This window comes from Suncus etruscus, chromosome 8 (genome assembly GCF_024139225.1).
Source record: "Suncus etruscus isolate mSunEtr1 chromosome 8, mSunEtr1.pri.cur, whole genome shotgun sequence".
Lineage (NCBI taxonomy): Eukaryota > Metazoa > Chordata > Mammalia > Eulipotyphla > Soricidae > Suncus > Suncus etruscus.
In genome coordinates, this window is record NC_064855.1 from 104,909,167 (window position 1) to 104,928,596 (window position 19,430).

Here is a 19,430-nt window from a genome sequence, read left to right on the forward strand (position 1 = left end):
TGACATGTCATTTCTCTTTCATGGTTTCAAATGATGTTGTCTCTTAATTATTTCAATTATTAAGCAATAAATTATTTTATAATTTTCAAAGCATTCTCTTTGATTTTAGTTTTTTAACATTTATAGAAGAATGGGAGTAGCTATTGTTTAAGTTTAACCACAACTCAGTGGGGAATCATTATTGTGTATACTAACACTTTGAATCAAAGCTGGTAACATTTCACCAATGATTTCATTTTTTTTTGGGGGGTGGGGGGCACACTCGGTGACAGTGACGCTCAAGGGTTACTCCTGGCTGTGTGCTCAGAAATCACTCCTGGCGTGGGAGACCATATAGGACTCGGGGAATCGGACGCTGTCCTTGCTAGGCTAGCACGGGCAAGGCAGACCCCTTATGGCTTGCGCCACTGCTCTGGCCCCACACTTCACCATTAATTTCTTAAAAACACTTTGATACAATTATGCCTATCTTGGTTTGCTGATACTATATTGGTATTTTATTCAACTGTACAATTTCTAGTACTTAAATTTGTTAATCTCTATTGATCTCTCCTTAAGTGCCCTGATTTTATCTAAGTTTCTTTAACTGCCTTAGCAAATTTTTTTATTTGTTTTTGTATTTTCAACTGCAGAATTTGTGGATAGAGGATTCTCTCCAAAGCACAATTCAGGAGGCCTTACACACCTCCAGGCAGCTCATTAGAACAGCTGGATAATGCAGTGCTGCTCAGGTACGGCTGGTTGGACCTGCCCAAGTCACCACATAAGTAGTCCAGATTCTCCATCCAGGTCAGCACCCAGTGATGCTCAGAAAGTATATGGTGTTGGCTTTGTAACTGAGCTTGGTTGCATGCAAGGAACATGTTTAAGTTACTCTACTCCTTCCTAATCCATAAACTACAAAAAATTCACTATTTAAACTGATCAAATTTACTAAATTTTTTACATTAATATGTTATTTCTGAGACTATTTTGAGATATCATTTATGCATTCCTTCTTTATACATGGTTTTCTTTATTTGAAAGTATTAATATTTATTTATAACTTTTTCTCAATAATCTAATTTTTATTTCTTATTATAGAATGTTTTATTGGTAATTTTCTTGTACGTGGGAGAAGCAGAGTCTCTATATGTCATATATATGTGTTTATACTTCAGTTCAGAAAAGGATAAATAATTTTGCATTGGATAGAGTTTCAAAATTTGACAAGTTCAGAAACTTCTCTTCATAAATTATGATTTATTAATATTGGTGTTGCTTAGATTTTTTCTTGGATTGAATATCTACATTAAGTATTGTTTTTCCATTCATTAAATTTATTAAGTGCTGCTCAGTTACAGTTGCAATTAGGATATAATTGGTTAAGGTGTTGTTCAAAATTGTGAAATATTATGTTTGCCTCCTTTTGGGGTTCAGTTTCATGTGTCCATTTTGGGTCATTTTTCTTTATGGCCTTGTACTTAGTATATCTTTCTGGGTATTCTTGCTTTTCATTTGTTGCTTCCACATAGCTAGAAATAAGCCAAATATTTAGTTAGATTATTGAGGTATTCCCATTCACATTGTCTTGCACAGATCAATAGCCTCCGAGGTCTGATAAATATATGAGAAATTTATAAAATTTTTGTGGCTTTGTAATATGTCAGATTTTCCTTTTACATTTTTGAATAGCTTTTTTTTATTTGTTTTCGCTACTATACCATGGACAACTCTGATAATAAGCAAGAACCACTGATGTGTTTGACAAGCAACTGGGTTGCAGCATTGTTTTCATTGCTCAAGCTGCTTTAGGTCAAATGAAAGCAAGACCTGTAAAAGAGACATGTCCAGAGAGCAGTCATATAGATCAAATATTGACTTTATTCTGGTAATGGGACTTTTTAGAGATGTTTAGTTCTGCTCTGCACAATTCTTCCCAGAGGGGATTTTAAGCTGTTGGTTTCTAAAGATATGATTGGTATTTTTGTTGTCAAGGTACAATTGAGCCTGAAAGACTTGAAATGTGTATCATACAAATTAAAGTTCATGCTTTATTACGAGATTTCTCTCTTTTATTCTATAATAAATGTTTGAAATATCGTCTGATTTTGCTTTATTCAGAGAACATTGCCAAAGTTGATTTAGATCATATATCCGTTTTATTCTTGCTTATATGGAAGCTATTTCAATAGGTCTTTATTTTATATTGAACCTCCTCCCAATACACACAAATAATGATTACTTTAAATCTATTTTATTTTGATGTATTTTGAACTTATTTAGGAAAATATCTTGAGCTATTTATATATATATCAACTAAATGTGCCCTTTGAAATACAGGTTTCTAAATTTTATTCATAGATGGATATCATTTAATTATGACAAGAAAAAAGAATGAATCTCATATAATTAATTAGCATAATAATGAATCCAGTTAGAATCTATTTCCGCATTGTTCAAATATAATAACTATAATAAGGGTGTCCTAGGAGCTAGTTTAGTGGGTGATGCACAATCCTAATAAGCAGCTTCCTGAATTTTATTCCCCAGTTCTCATTTGGAAACTGACTTCAGCCAGGAGTGAATCCGGAGCACAGATCCAGGTTTAAGCACTGAGTAGTGCTAGATATGACTCAAAGACAAAGAGAAAAGAGATCTAATTTATTGTCAAAGATACTATATACATTAGAACCAAGTAATTTCTTCCTATGCTTATATGCTTTACAAAGCTTCATTAGGGTTTTTTATTATAAAAAAGTGGAGTAAATTATAGACTTTAATATATCTGTACATACAAAGTCTATTTTTTGATTTACTTAATAAAATTATACATATTTAACCTGAAATTTCAAAAAAAAGTTACTTTATTTGTATTTAATTTATAAAAATTACTTTCTATTTTTTGTTTGTTTGTTTTTGGGTTATACCCAGCAGTGCTCAAGGGTTATTTCTGGCTCAATGTTCAGAAATTGCATCTGGCAGGCACAGGAGGATGCTAGGATTTGAACCACCATCTGTCCTGGAATGGCTACATGCAAGCCAAACGCTCTACTGCTGTGCTAACTCTCCTTCCTAAAAATAATTTTTTAACATTCAAACAGGACGTATATTAAATAAACATAAGTGACACATGCATATTGTTAATAATAATTTTAATAACAATTACTATTATATTTTAATTTTCTCCTATTATATGCCAAATTTAATTTGCTTCCACAAAATATATTATTCCAAACATTTTGTTTCTCATTTGCCTTTATCCATTGAATAAAAACCTCTCTGTGCACTAATGTATTTTAATGCACCTTTAATTTAAGTAAATACACACAAAATATTACTATTGCTAATAAATGTTATCTCAAAAATATAACACTGTTACATAGTTAAATAAGAAAAGAATTATTTATTCTTTATTCGAGTTTAGCTTATGTATTTGATATTTACGAGGTATATTTTACTGTGCAAATTGTTTCCCTTCCACTACTTTACTGTGATCAAGAATTAATTTTACATATATCAGCAAATGCCAACATTATGCAAGTGAAGGATTTCATATTAAATCTAAAGGACTCTAACATAGATAATGTGACTAGATAGCGCCTCATAGTAACAATTTCTTTTACTTTTTTTTTTTTTTTTTTTTTTTTTTTTTTTTTTTTGGTTTTTGGGTCACACCAGGCAGTGCTCAGGGGTTATTCCTGGCTCCAGGCTCAGAAATTGCTCCTGGCAGGCACGGGGGACCATATGGGACGCCGGGATTCGAACCGATGACCTCCTGCATGAAAGGCAAATGCTTTACCTCCATGCTATCTCTCCAGCCCCCATAGTAACAATTTCTTTTTAAAGTTGTTACAGAAAAAAAATCACACTCACACTCATAAAGCTCATTTATAAATTTACCTCATTAAATATCATGAATATTTAAATTTTTCTCCTCATAGAATAATCATTTGTTGAATGACAAATGGAATAAAATAAATAAGAACCTGAATACATTATAAAGTTTCTGCATAAGATCAAGTCTTACTCTAGCCTTACACAACTTAATCATAATATGTTAATATCTTTGTAATCTAGCCACTTTCCTCTCCTAAGCTTTTTGCTTCTTCAACTCTCTCTTTTGTGTATGTGTGTGTGTGTTGTGTGTGTGTGTGATCTCTTCTCACTAACAGTTCAATGAATTATTGCATAGCCACAACTTAGCATTTACAATTTAAATAATTTTCTCTGTAGCTGGAGTTTTCCTACAATGACTAGGGTATTAATTTTGTTCCCAATAAAGCCAGGTGAGTACCTGGTACTTTATATGACCTGAAACTCTGCTAGGAGTCAATGTAATTCCCTAGTTCAGGGCCAGCAGTAAACTGTGAGCATTTACAAGTGCCACAAAAAAAAAAAAAACAAAGAAGTCTGATTTTATCACCCAGGACAGAGCAGAAGTCTTCCATACACCACTAAAGCACCAAGGGGAGAGTAAATGAACTTGAGAGGAGTCTATAGTTAATCCCATGACAATATACTTCAAGGGTGGAGAAACTCTGTATCTCTTAGGCCTAGGAAATTCTTTTTCGAATTTTTTTCACAATATTTACTGTGCTTCTGCAGGAGGGGAAAAAAAAGACAAAAAGCACAAAATAATCTTTTTATCTATTTATTTATTTATCTAGTTTTTGTCAATTTCTTTGGTTTGGTGTGGATATTGAAGTTGTTACCTCCATTTTTATTTATTTATTTATTTATTTTTCTTTCTTCTTTTTTCTTTTTCCTTTTTGCGCTCTGTCATGTTTTTTATTCCAAACCATGGTTATTATGTGGTGCTATCTTTATTGCTGTAGTGCACACTGGATATTTTATTTGATACTTTTTTTGTACTGTTGTGATGTTTCACCTTCTTTTTCCCCTTCATCTCTCAAACCAAGGATGAGAGCCTCCAGAAGGACTTCGCCCAATTTTGGGGTACATGATTTTTACCCCATTTTATTACTTGTCTCTTCTTCAAACAAAACCACATAACTTGAATTATATAGTTCCTCCTCCCAATTAGAGTGGGGAATAATGGAGGTAACAAGACCAAACAGGTGTAAGATCACTAAGTAGTAAGCTAGGCACAGAAGGGACCACTCATTCTAGCAGCCCTGGGGATGAGAGTGGAGAATATGGAAGGCAGGATGGGAAAAAAGGTGGAGGGAGAACAATTCGGTGTTGGGAATTCCCCTGATTCAGTGTTAATATGTACCGAAAATATTACTGTGAATATATGTAAGCCACTATGATTAAGATAAAAATTATATTAAAAAATATGGGGCCGGCGAGGTGGAGATAGAGGTAAGGTGTCTGCCTTGCAAGTGCTAGCCAAGGAAGGACCCTGGTTCAATCCCCCCGGTGTCCCATATGGTTCCCCCCAAGCCAGGGGCAATTTCTGAGTGCTTAGCCAGGAGTAACCCCTGAGCATCAAATGGGTGTGGCCCCCCAAAAAAAAACTAAAACAAAATATATTAAAAAATAAAACTAAATTAAATTTAAAAAAGAGAACAGTCTCACTCATATGTGATATTTAAGAAAAATAAAAGTATTGTAAAAAATACCCAGAGACAATAGAGATGAGGGCTGGAAGAAACAGCCCTTTATATGGTTACCACAAAGAGTGGTGATGGCAGTTAGAGAAATAACTATATATGTCTTGTGGATATTGTCTGAGAACTCAAGTCTATTCCACTGATCTGAGGGCCTGTCTTTATTCCAACACTATGCTGTTTTGATAACTATTGCTTTGTATACAGTTTAAAGTTGGGGAAAGTAATGCCTCCCATTTTCCTTTTCCCTGGGAGTGTTTTAGCTATTCGAGGGTGTTTATTGTTCCAGATGAACTTCATAAGTGTTTGATCCACTTCTTTGAAGAATGTCATGGGTATCTTTAGAGGGATCGCATTAAATCTGAACAATGTTTTGGGGAGTATTGCCATATTAATGATGTTAATCCTGCCAATCCATGAGCAGGGTATGTGTTTCCATTTCCGTGTGTCCTCTCTTATTTCTTGGAGTAGAGCTTTATAGTTTTCTTTGTATAGGTCCTTCACGTCTTTGACTCCAAGATATTTGAGTTTGTATGGCACTAATGTGAATGGAATTGCCTTCTTGACGTCCATCTCTTCCCTATTATTATTGGTGTATAAAAAGGCCATTTATATCTGTGTGTTAATTTTGTAGCCTGCCACCTTGTTATATCAAGTAACACTACATTAGTGAGGTTTTACACTATGATCTTAAAAATACTTTATTTGATAATAAGAATAAAAATACTTTAAAGTATTTTTAAGATCATTGTTAGTACCATCTAGTTCAACCTTTATGGAAAGCAATATGGAGATTCCTCCAAAAACTGGAAATTGAGCTCCCATATGATCCAGCTATACCACTCCTAGGAATATACCCTAGGAACACAAAAATACAATACAAAAATCCCTTCCTTACACCTATATTCATTGCAGCACTATTTACCATAGCAAGACTTTGGAAACAACCAAGATGCCCTTCAATAGACAAATGGCTAAAGAAATTGGGGTACATATACACAATGGAATATTATGCAGCTGTCAGGAGAAATGAAATCATGAAATTTTCCTATACATGGATGTACATGGAATCTATTATGCTGAGTGAAATAAGTCAGAGAGAGAGAGAAAGACTCAAAATGGCCTCACTCATCTATGGGTTTTAAGAAAAATGAAAAAAAATTTGCTATAATCATTTTCAGGCACAAAAGAGAAAAAAGCTGGAAGTTACAGCTCACCTCATGAAGCTCACCACAAACAGGGATGAGTTTTGTTAGAGAAATAACTACGTTTTGAACTATCCTAATAATGAGAATGTACGAGGGAAATAGAAAGCCTGTCTAGAGTACAGGCAGGGATTGGGTGGGGAGGAGGGAGATTTGGGACATTGGTGGTGGGAATGTTGCACTGGCTAAGGGGGGGGGTTCTTTACATGACTGAAACCCACATACAATCATGTATGTAATAATGTTGATTAAATAAAAAATAAAATAAAAAACAAATGATGTTAAAAAAATACTTTATTGGGGGCTGGAGCAATAGTACAGTGATACTGCATTTGCCTTGCACATAGCCAACCAAGACAGATCCCAAGCAATTTCTGAGCTCAGAGCCAGGAGTAACCCCTGAGTGCCACCGGGTGTGTGCAAAACACCACCCCCAAATACTTGATTTCATTAGCCTCCACTGTATCAATTTATATTGTACATTTTAGAATATTCAAAATCTAAATATTTAGTATTTAAAATATAGTAATAGATCTTCAATGAATATAAATTATATTTTTCTAATAAACATAATACATAATTATGATTTGATTTTCTACTCAAAAGTTGTGGCATGTTTAATAAAAATAAGACTTGGTAATTAGGAATTCATGTTAATTAGGAACTAATGACTAACATTGTGCATATAACAATTTAAAGCTTTTTAATTTTAAGCAGGTCATTATTTAGATTTTCACTGATCTTGTTTCAAAAGTTGCCATTAGTTGTCTAATGAATTTTAATAAATGTAAATTAAAATGTTAGCTTTCTTTTACAAGTATTTTGATCAGTATATTATTTGTTTTTGCATATAGAAAACAAATATGCTACTTTTAATTTAAAAAAAGACAACCCTTTAAGAAAATGTAAAAAAAATAGTTCATGGACATAAGAGACAATTATTTGTTTAATATATATAAAAGACATAGTAATACCTATAAATAGCCCTAATGCATATAGGATTAAGCAAAACTATGTGATCTAGGGTCTTTTATTCATGACTAAAACATTTATCTCTTGCTTTCTTTATGAACATTTTTATACACTCATATTTTCTATCATTCATTCTTCTTTTCATATCTTCCTAACATTCATCCAGAAAAATAAAAGAAATAAATGAAAATGAAACTGCTTATGCATTTCCTATTGTGATTTGCCTTTCTTTCATTCCAATTTAGAATGAAAACACTTTAAGTCCAAGAATTAATCCTAGCGTTGAAAAATTAGATTAAATTAGGAAATAGAATAAAGAGCAATGCTGAAATTTTGTCAATTATTTAAAAGAGTAGTTACATCTCATATTATTTTTTCATTATAGTTTTGTAATTATTTAAATCTTAATTCTAGTATCACTTGCTTGTATAATAAAACATTTGTATCCGGACTTATTCTCACAATTTCATGAATTTACTAAAAGCAGCTTGTTTCTTTTCTCTTGTAAGGGTCAGTCTATATAAATATTAGAGGGGATATTTATTATGACTCACATTTATTAACACAGATAATAACAAAACTATTCCAAAAAATGCAAGTTGATTATAGATAGGAACTGAACGCTTGTTGTTTTTCAGTTTATTTGCTTATTTTCTGATTAATATTAGTAAACTTTGTTCATTATTAGTTTTTTTGGCCATAATAGAATTTTGGCTGTAATCTACGCTCCATTCTAAAAAAATTTTTGTATCACAATTTAATTAAACTGATATAATCAGATAGAGAAATTTAACTTCAAACATTGTTTTCACAATGAATTACATTAGAAATATATATGCATTGCATAAATATATGAAATCAACAAATTATATTCTGATAAAGACTAAAAGTGCAGAATATTTATGCCTGGTTAGAAATGATGTCTGAAAGCTAAGTAATTTATTGAATCTATTCACAAGACAATACTATTGAACATTTCATGACATAAAAAAAATAAATTTGTTTTAAATATTCAATATGTTTTTATTCAATACTAAAATATCTACTTTAAAACTCGGGTAGAGCTTGGTATCATTAAATTATGACATGTTTATAGGTGGTCCTTATAGATGGTTAAATATTAATTTGTTAGAAGCTAGAAGGGAATGTAAGTTTGGAGCTAACTGCTATTTTGTTTCTGTAAACCCTGCCTTAGAAATAAAGATGCCATGACAGGCCTCAGATATGTGGCAGAATGACTAGGCCCTGAAGAATAACTAATTTCTGAAACCTGACCTTGCGAGATCAAAGCACATACTAGGTCCAGATAGTACCACAAGGTGCAGAATGGACTCAGATAGATAGCAGAAGAACTTAAAAACTGAACACTATTCCTATCTCTGCAAAGATAAGATCTCCTTTTGCTGAACATGCAGCCAAACCTATGCATTTGTCTGATGCAGTAAGAGAAGCAATAGTTTAAATATCAATTATGACTGTGGAAATCCCCAAGTCTCCCTTTAAAAATGACTTCTGAACTATTGTCAGGGTCATCGTTGGACAAGGGCATGCTGGTAAAACCTCCCTTATGCATTTGCAGACTGTTAGTCTCCTCTCCTCTCTTCTTTATGGGATGGATCTCCATTTTGGAGCTAACAAAATCAAACTTCTAAACTTAGGTTAGGTACATTAATAGACTTACCTTAAAAGTAGTCTTAGAGGACTGTACAGAATACATACGGGAGGATTTCACCAGTATTATTTGTGTATTGGTCATGCCTCCATACTTCTAACAAATATAAAGATCAATAAATATGAAAATTATTGTTTTTGTCTGAATTGGGGTCACATCAGCAGCTCTTATGGGGGTTACTCCTGGCTCTGCACACAGAAATAACTCCTGTCAGATTCTGGGGACCCTATGGAATGATGGAAATTAATTCTCAGGTTGGCTGCATGCAAGGCAAGTGCCCTCACTGCTGTTATACCTCTGTAGCTCAAATATGATACTTATTATTATGGAGCTAGAGTGATACATGTTGGTAGGGCATTTTCCTTGCACACATCCAACCCATGCCAGATGGTGGTTCAAATCATGGCATCCCATATGGTCCAAAAGCTTGCAAGGAGCCATTTCTGACCGCAAAGCCAGGAGTAACCCCTGAGCACCACTGGATATGGCCCCAAAACAATCAAAAAATATTTTATGTGATTACTAGTGAAAAAACATAGTTGGACTTTAGAAATATTAAATGTTTTCTCAAAATTATATCTCTGGAATCAGTGGCCATTATTAAATTAATGTTAAAATGATCATAATTATATCTCCTGAATACATTCTAACACTATCACATTTTAAGATTATTAGAAGTTGTACTTTTCACTGCCACCAAGACATTTTTTTCACCTTATATTGCTTTATTCAGCTATTTGTTTAGAGTTCTCTACTGGGAACTTGGCTGGGCTCAGTATTGACTTTGTAGTAGAATTAGATGTAATAAGCAATGAAATGTAGGTTATTTTGTCTGAAACATGATTCTATGAATACCATATATATAATTATACATATAGTAAGTATTTTAAGTATATATATACACATGTATATATGTCTCAAATATTTTATTGCAAAAGCATAACTATTATCTTATCAAATTTTCTTATAAAAATAAGTTAGTATATAGAACAAACAAAGGAGTGCCTGAAACAAAATACCAACGTTATATTAACAATTACCGCTTAGAAAATAAAATGGGCTCGATGGATGATAGTATGATGAGTAAGGCACTTACCTTGTATGGGTGTGGCTGAGTTTCTATTCCTAGTATCCTATTTGGTTCCAGAGTGATCTATTAACACATGCTTATCTCTTAAAACATGCTAAGTATGACCACACACACAGAAAAAGAAGGAATACTTTTTCATCTTTGAGTTATCTGGTATGATATGGAAGTGAGTATGAATTTTAGTTAGATTTTATAATATAATTTTTATAGTAACCATTATGAATCACAAGTCTTTCACATTATTTAAGGTACATAGTGACAGTAAATCAGGATCATTCCCACCACCAGTGTTGTTCTCTCTTCATCCCTGTTCCCCGCATGCTTCCATTAACTCCCCATTTTCACCCTGGACTGCTAGTATAACTTGTCCCCTATTTTGTATAGCTTATTGTATATTGAATCTGTTGTTGTTGACTTTGGGTTTGGTGTTTAGGTCTGATCATTTTTTATTTCCACTCAAATTTTAACCAACTGTTTGCTCCTGGTACCATCCAATTTTTCCCCTCAATTTATGAGGCAGAGCAAGATGATTCAATTTCTGTGGTTCTGTTGGAAACAAAAACAAAATAAAACAAAAACAAAAAACAACCAGCAGTGGCAAAAAGCCCAATAACAATAAGAAATCATCAACAGAACAACAGTGATAAGAACAAAAAAAAAAAAAGAAAAAGAAAGAAAAAGAGAAAAAAATGAGGAGGGCTAGTGTGGCAAGTATTTGTTTTTTGTTTTGTTTTGTTTTGTTTGCATAGGCACAGTAAGTATTGGGGATATTCAAAAGGGAATTCCTTTTGAATTTGGCCTAAGAGATTCAGGGTTTCTTCATTCCTAAAGCATAAGGCCATGTAACAATTACAGGCTCTGACATGCTTATTATCGAACTTCAAGGTCTTTTTATGTTGCCAGGAAAAGTTCTGTTCGGTTGTGTCTGACTAAATCAGTCCTCTGTCATTAGAGATCTTGGTATTTGCACAGATCCTAGGACAAAGTTTAGGATAGAGTCTTTCTTTATGGTTCTAAAGCTCTGCTCCATCATTGTTGTTGTAGTCAGTCTTCTGTAAATGAACTTGGTGTTTGCATAGATTCTAGGACGAAATCTAAGAAAGTGTCTTTATAGTTCTAGAAGTACTGATCTCTCAAGGTTGTTGAAGTCAATCTTCTGTAATTAATGATCTTGTTTTTTGCACAGATCCTGGAATGAAGCCTAGTATAGAGTCTTTGCTTATGGTTCCAGAAGTTCTGTTCAGTCATTGTTGTCAAAGTCACACCTCTGAATTTAGAGATTTTGGTTTTAGTACAAATTCTAGGCCTTAGCCTAGACTAGGGTCTTACTTATTGGTCATCAGGAAGATTTCTGCTCTGGTACTTGTCAAAGCATTTGATTTAAATGAATGTAATTCAAAAAGTTTATAATATCATAAGGTAAATGAAAATATCCTAAAATACTTTATTTCATATTTAGTGATGCAAAAACTACTTAATATTTCAATAAAATTATCAAACTTGACAGGACTCAGGGTGTGATGGAGAAGACCAAATTAGAAGAGGACTCAGTACTTTGGTGATGGGAGAACTCATAATAATTTTGTTAAAAGCTTTCTAATATGTTATTTTAATTTATTTTTATATAAGGTAGACAATGAACGACTGAATCAATAAGTAAATTATCTAAAATTTTAAAATGAACATTAAATATATACATTGATTGAAAATCTATATTTTTCAGATATTCTTAGTTATTTAAGATATAAAAATTAAACCTCAGAATGCACATAGCCTAAATAAATAATTTGACTAAAAGTTCTTAGAGGGAAGGGAGCAAGATAATGTACATAAATTATTATAAGGTACATAAAATGCAGATACTATCTTTTATATGTATGTGTTTATGAATATCAACAAATAAGAGAATTTTATGTCGAATCAAAATATGTTAGTATAACATGTGCTCTTTCATTTTCAGATATTAATTTTATCCAGTTCTAGCTAAATCCAGTTTATGCATTGCAATAATATACTTTATACACATTTGTTTATGCGAAAATAGTACTCCATACAGTACTCTTGGATATTAATGTTTTTAGTTTTATTCGTGGCAGAAAATCAAAGATTAATTTAGATTTTTTTATTAACAAAATAAAATTGCAATGATATTATTTCTGTATTATAGCATATGAGAATTTCTCAGGAATATGTTTGAAAAATAAGGTTTCTATATAGGTAATACATTTGTATGACCTGAAGCAGCCCATAGTTCTGCCATCATTGTACAAGTGTTAGTAATTCTATACTAACCTTCACTAAAGAGTTAATCTACTGGAGCCGGGCGGTGGCGCAAAAGGTAAGGTGCCTGCCTTGCCTGCACTAGCCTTGGACGGACCGCGGTTCGATCCCCCTGTGTCCCATATGGTCCCCCAAGCCAGGAGCAACTTCTGAGCACATAGCCAGGAGTAACCCCTAGCGTTACCGGGTATGGCCCAAAAACCAAAAAAAAAAAAAAAAAAGAGTTAATCTACTTTATACATTTTGCCATTTTATTTGAAATAACTTGAAATTTTAGTTGTTTTAACTTGCATTTCTTTTTTATTGTATTAATTAATTATTAACTAAATTAATTAATTAAATTTAAATTTAAATTAATACATAATAAACACCATGATTACAATCATGTTTGTAGTTTGGTTTCAGCCACAAAAATGAGTACACTCCCCCTTCATCAGTGCAAACTTCCTACCACCAATGTCTCTCATCTCCATCCTCCCCCAACCCCGGCCTGTATTTAAAATTTAAGACAGGCATTATATTTCTCTCACTCACTATCATTAGCATACTAGTTATTTCTTTAACTGTACTCATCAATCTTTGTGGTAAGCTTCATATCATGAGCTAGTCCTTTCAAACCTCACCTCTATTGTCTCTAGGTATTATTATCATACTGTCTTTTGTTTTTAAATCCCACTGATGAGTGAAACTATTCTGTGTCTATCTTTTTCCCTATGACTCATTTAACTCAGCATAATAGTTTCCATGTCATTCCATGTATACGAAGATTTCATGGCTTTATTTTTTCTGACAGCTGCATAGTATTCCATTGTGTATATATACCACAGTTTCTTTAGCCACTCATCTGTTGTTGGGCTTCTGGGTTGTTTCCAGTTTTGGGCTATTGTAAATAGAGCTGCAATTAAGGTTTAGTGTTCCTGAGGTATATATCTAAAAGTGATATAACTGAATCATATGGTAGCTCAATTTCCAGTTTTTTGAGACATTTTTTTAATACAACTAAATTAAAATATATTTTCATGTGTTCCTTAAGTATTGCTCCTAAATTGTCCTTGTAAAAAATACTTAATGCTTTTCAAAATGTTGAGAATATTATGGCTTTGAAAATATGTTAATATATCTATTAAGCTAATCAATATTTTATTATAAGTTAATATATATTAATACAATAAATTGCTACCAAAATACTACTGATTTTATTTTACCCTGCTAAAAGAGGTTTGAGGATGAGTGAAAATTGAACAACTTCATAGCATGCAATATTATTTTCCAAATTGTAGAATATTTTCATTACTTTAAACATTATTGCATACAGTAAAATCTGTATTGAGGCCAGAGCTGTGGTGCATTAGTAGGGCCTTTGTTTTGCACGCAGATGACATAGGATGTACTGTGATCTGAACACCTGGAGTCCCATAGGGTCCCTCAAGCCAGGACCTATTTCTGAGCACATGGCCAGGAGTAAGCCCTGAGTAACAAAGGGTGTGTTCTCAAAACAAAAACAAAACAAAGTCGTGACTAGTCATTCTAATTTATTTATGAGAAACTACATGAGAATTTTCAACTTCCCATATATAATTTTTCTATTATGCCATAATTCTAACTTTGTAAAAATTAGACTAATATTAATTTGCTAAGTAACTTTTACCAAGATATATGCTAATCAGTGACATATTCAGAATTTAAATTAAGAGAGTTTTCCTCTTGAGTCTTCCTTTAACTCCTATCATTTCTAATTTTCATTTCTGAGCAGAATATTAAAATATATTAAAATTATTAGAAAAATTTTTGAATTTCAAATAACTGTGTAACCTCCTTGATAGGAAAAAAGGACACATAATTTTACTACATTTGGAAAATTAATTATTGGACAGGCAGTATTAATGTAAAATTTATATTATATATAAATATATATAATATGTATATTAACTTATAATAAAAATATTGATTAGCTTAATAGATATATTAATATAATCTCAAAGCCATAATATTCTCAACATTTTAAAAAGCATTAAGTATCTTTTACAATGACAATTTAGGAGCAATACTTAAAGAACACATGAAAATATATTTGAATTCAATTGTATTATAAAAATGTCTCAAAAGGGGCCAGAGAAATAGCATGGAGGTAAGGCGTTTGCCTTTCATGCAGAAGGACGGTGGTTCGAGTCCTGGCATCCCATATGGTCCCCTGTGCCTGACAGGGGTGATTTCTGAGCATAGAGCCAGGAGTAACCCCTGAGCGCTGCCGGGTATGACCCAAAAACCAAAATAAAAAAAAATAAATAAAAAATAAAGACAGACCCTGGGCCCGGAGAGATAGCACAGCGGGGCGTTTGCTTTGCAAGCAGCCAATCCAGGACCAAAGGTGGCTGTTTCGAATCCCGGTGTCCCATATGGTCCCCCGGTGCCTGCCAGGAGCTATTTCTGAGCAGAGAGCCAGGAGTAACCCCTGAGCAACGCCGGGTGTGGCCCAAAAAAACAAAAAACAAACAAACAAAAAGTCTCAAAAAACTGTAAATTGAGCTCCCATATGATTCAGTTATATCACTTTTAGATAGATACCTCAGGAACACTAAATGTGAAAAACCATTATTATTAGGCTGTTTAATATTTAAGGATCAGGAGGTGAAAATTTGGTAAGGAATTTAACTAATTATCTCAAAATTAAATCTACATATTCAGTAAGAATAGTCAGAATCATTGCTACTTCAGGTTGTCTTACCTCACCACCTAACAATGAAATGAAATCAGAAAACACATCATCCTTTGATCTGTCCAAAAGCCAAAGATCGCTAACTACAGAGAACTGACTGAGACAACCATGACTGGGCAGAACGTATCCTGGGACCAATAAAAAAAGACCCTAATCTAGGCTTTGGCCTACGATCTTGTACAACAGCCAACATTTCTAATTCCAGGGGTCTGATTTAGACAACTGCAACTGAGCAGAACTTCTGGAAACATATTAAAAGACTCTGTACTAGGCTTTGTCCTATTATTGGTGCAAAAACCAAGACCACCAACTACAGAAGACTGATTAAAACAACAGTGATGGAACAGAACTTCTAGAACCGTAAAGAAAGACTCCATCCTAGGCACCATCCTATGACCTGTGCAAATATCAAGATCTGTAGTTATAAAGGCCGGATTTTATTATCCACGACTGAGCTGAAAGTTTCCAGACATTACAAAGGGACCTAGGGGAGAGAATAAAAGCATGTACGGAGCCTGTAGTTATACCCATGACAGTATACGTCAAGGGTAGAGAAACCCTGTATCTCTTAGGACAATGGAATTCCCTTTCTAATCTCCCCAATATTTACTGTGCCTATGCAAAAAAAAAGTAGCACAAATTAATTTTTTGTAATTGTTGTTGCTTCTTTTTGTTTTTGTTTTGCTTTGTTTTTATTTTAGGACCGTGGTTATTATTTGTTGTCTTTATCGCTGTGGTGCTTTTCAAGTTTTTTTTTTTTTGTTTGATTTCTTTTTTGTATTATTGTTATGTTTTTCTTCCTTTTCCCCTCTCTTTTCTTAAATTAATATTCATAGCCTCTAGAAGTATTCCTCCCGTTTTTTGCTCGTTTGATTTTTGCCCCCCCTTTTTTCTTTTTCTTTTCTGTTTTTTTTTCTTCCTTCAAACAAAACCCATAACTTGAACCATCTTGTTTTGCCTTAAGAGGGAAATAATGGAAGGCACCAACACCAAACAATCATATGAACATTGAGTAGAAATAAAAAAATTATCAAACTTTAATGCCAACGACAACAGAATCGATACCCAATCTACAGCAAGCTAGACACAGAGAGGACCACTTATCCTAGCAGCCCAGGTGCAAAGAAGGAGAATATGGGTGCATGATGGCATTAGGGGCATTGGTGGGGTTATACTCCTGATTTAATGTCACTATGTACCTAACATATCACTGTGAAAGATTTGTAATCCACTTTGGTCAAAATAAAAATTATTTAAAAAAAAGAATCATTGCTACTTAACTCAGAGTTGATGGCAGTGGTTTATAATTTTAGTGTCATTAATGACATTTCAGTTTTAGTTTTATTTTGTATTAAGGAAGAAACTTGCATGTCATAAACCATTGACTCCATGTTATTTTTAGGTCAACCAATATCAAAATAGTAGTTCTTTATTCTGGAGAAATATACGGTCTCTAGCATTGCATCCTGCCAGCCCTTGTAATAATCCCCAGCACTGCATATGGTCCTCTAAGTTCTCCAGAGGTTGCTTTTGAGCACTGAGTCAGTACTAAGTACTGCAGATAGTGAATCTGCCTCTCAAAATCAAGTTATTATGTATATTTACAATTAATAATGTATTTATCATCAACAATAATTTTTAGAAATTGTATTCCTGTCTTAAGTTATAATATGAAGACTAATATAATAATATAGTAGTTGATTTTAATAGTTAATTGTTGCTGCTTTATCATTTTTATTTATCTAAAATTTATGATTACTTAAACGACAGGTTCAATTTACCATTTAATTTGCTTGCTTCTTATTAATTATATTAGATTCACCTAATTTACATTCTTATATTTTCAAGCACAAGATCGAATTTTTACTTTTGCTAAATTAAATTCATTTCAGAAAAAGTAAGGAAATTCATATATAGAGTTATCACGAATAAATCACACATCACAGATTGTAATGCAAATAGAAGAGAATGTGCCTCAGATCGACTTTTCATAAAATCAAAGCCTCACTTCCTCTTTTTCAAGCTTATTTCATAGTGTTTGCCAGATAAACATGTTTCCCAGCTTAATTTGTTTCTTTGCCAATAAAATCTCTTTTTTTTCTAGTTATCCCTGTGTTTTCTAGATGACACTGATGTGGCTAATACTATCTAATCTCCTGACTCATTGTAAAATCCATGTGATTAGTTTTTCCCCTGAAATATTGAAATGAATTCTGTGTTTTGGTCCATCTGTTTGTTTTTTATGCCATGTGATGCAATCCTTGTTTTGACTCATTTGTGTATTTTTTGCTGCTATCTGGCTTTCAACTTTGGCACTGCTATTTATTTGTATCAAAAGGGTTAAAAATTGCCTCCAACACTGAATTCAGATGAAGTCTCAGAATAATCAAATCGTGTGAACCGGTATTTCATTTTAATTTTTATTTGCATAGCAATGTTTTATCTCCCTCACACACTGCTATGATTCTGAAGCATTTCCATCCAACTCACCCACTGCTCAGAATAATGCTTTATGGTAGGAATCTCTTTTCCCCTTGGATGTGTTTTGATGATAAATCGAAACTTTTTGGAGAATTTTTCTTTATGTATGGACACATACATGCAAAGAACTGATTCATATTCTGCACATAAGAAAATCTATTAAGCTGATATATGAAATGCCTAACACTAGTCTCAAATGACAACCAATTGCTCTTCATATTATGTCATTTAGATTACAAAATGTCTTATAATATCATTTGAGAAAGAAATGCTGGGAACTATAATATGTTTTTTCCTATAGCAGAGTTTAGCATTAATGCTGTGTTCATTTTCTAAATGACTTGACAATAGTACTGCATATACTTAGATTTCCTGTTTAAGGGCATCATGTTTGAAGCCTGCATCTTTTGTTTTGTGTAATTATCTACCCTCAAATTAGTTTGCTATTACTTAACACTGTATTTGGGACACAAACACACATATAAAGAAAGATGTATGCTAATATATGAATACACATAGAACATATATTTTGTCAGTTATGGTAATTAGGCTTTAGTCATCTCACTATATTAATCTGATAACATTTTCTAGCTAAAGTCATAATGAAAATTAGAGACAAATGGATTCCAGAAACTGAAACTCCAACACAAACTTTTCTTTATTATGTAAATGAAAAAAATACCCTCACTCGTTAATTAATTTACTAATTAGTTAGCCCCAAATTAGCCCTCATACTTCTCACACTTAGTAAAACACCTATACATCAATTTAAAATATTGCTATGCATAAATATATTAACATTGTATAACTAGTAATACATTTTAAATAAAATAAATACACAAAAATACTCAAAGTAAAATTAAATTTAAGTTTAATAAACAAAAATCAAACCTTGATTTGTAAAGGTAGAATCATTTTTTCTGCTATCAGAAAGTATTAAACAAAAATTGACAATTTCTTTTTTTTTTTTTTGTCCCCCAATTCACAATACATACCCGGCAAGGGGCCTGTGTTGAGGTGTATATGGGGTGCCTTTACTGTACCTCCTCTTTCTATACAGCCAGTGTAAAGAACACAGCCTGTGGTAAGAATTGGGAGGCCTTATTTTATCTTTTATTTATTTTTTTTTCTTCAGGGCAAACTAAAGTTGTTTTTTTTTTTTTTTTTTTAAGTAAGAATTCATTTAAAGGACAAAATTGATTAACCTAATAAGGTAAACTAATATAACATAATATAGTGACATAACATAACATATAATATAATTAATATAATAATAATACATGTAAGTCAAAGAAAGTTTCTGATTAAAAACACAATTTTTTTTTCCATAATGGCTTACATATCTTTCACTGTAGTATTTTGGGTACATATTCACATTAAATCAGGGGAATACCCATCACCTAATATGTCCTCTTCTCAATCAAAAATCAAATATACTGAAAATAGGCAGAGTCCTGTC

The 19,430-nt window shown here is 32.7% G+C and overlaps 1 non-coding gene across 1 annotated transcript; it reads right to left on the reverse strand.

The window, feature by feature from the left end:
• Positions 1-18,939: 18,939 nt before the first annotated feature.
• On the reverse strand, positions 18,940-19,072 carry LOC126016554 (small nucleolar RNA SNORA51). The gene has a single exon (XR_007498348.1). It is a non-coding gene; the product is annotated as a small nucleolar RNA SNORA51 (small nucleolar RNA).
• Positions 19,073-19,430: the final 358 nt, after the last annotated feature.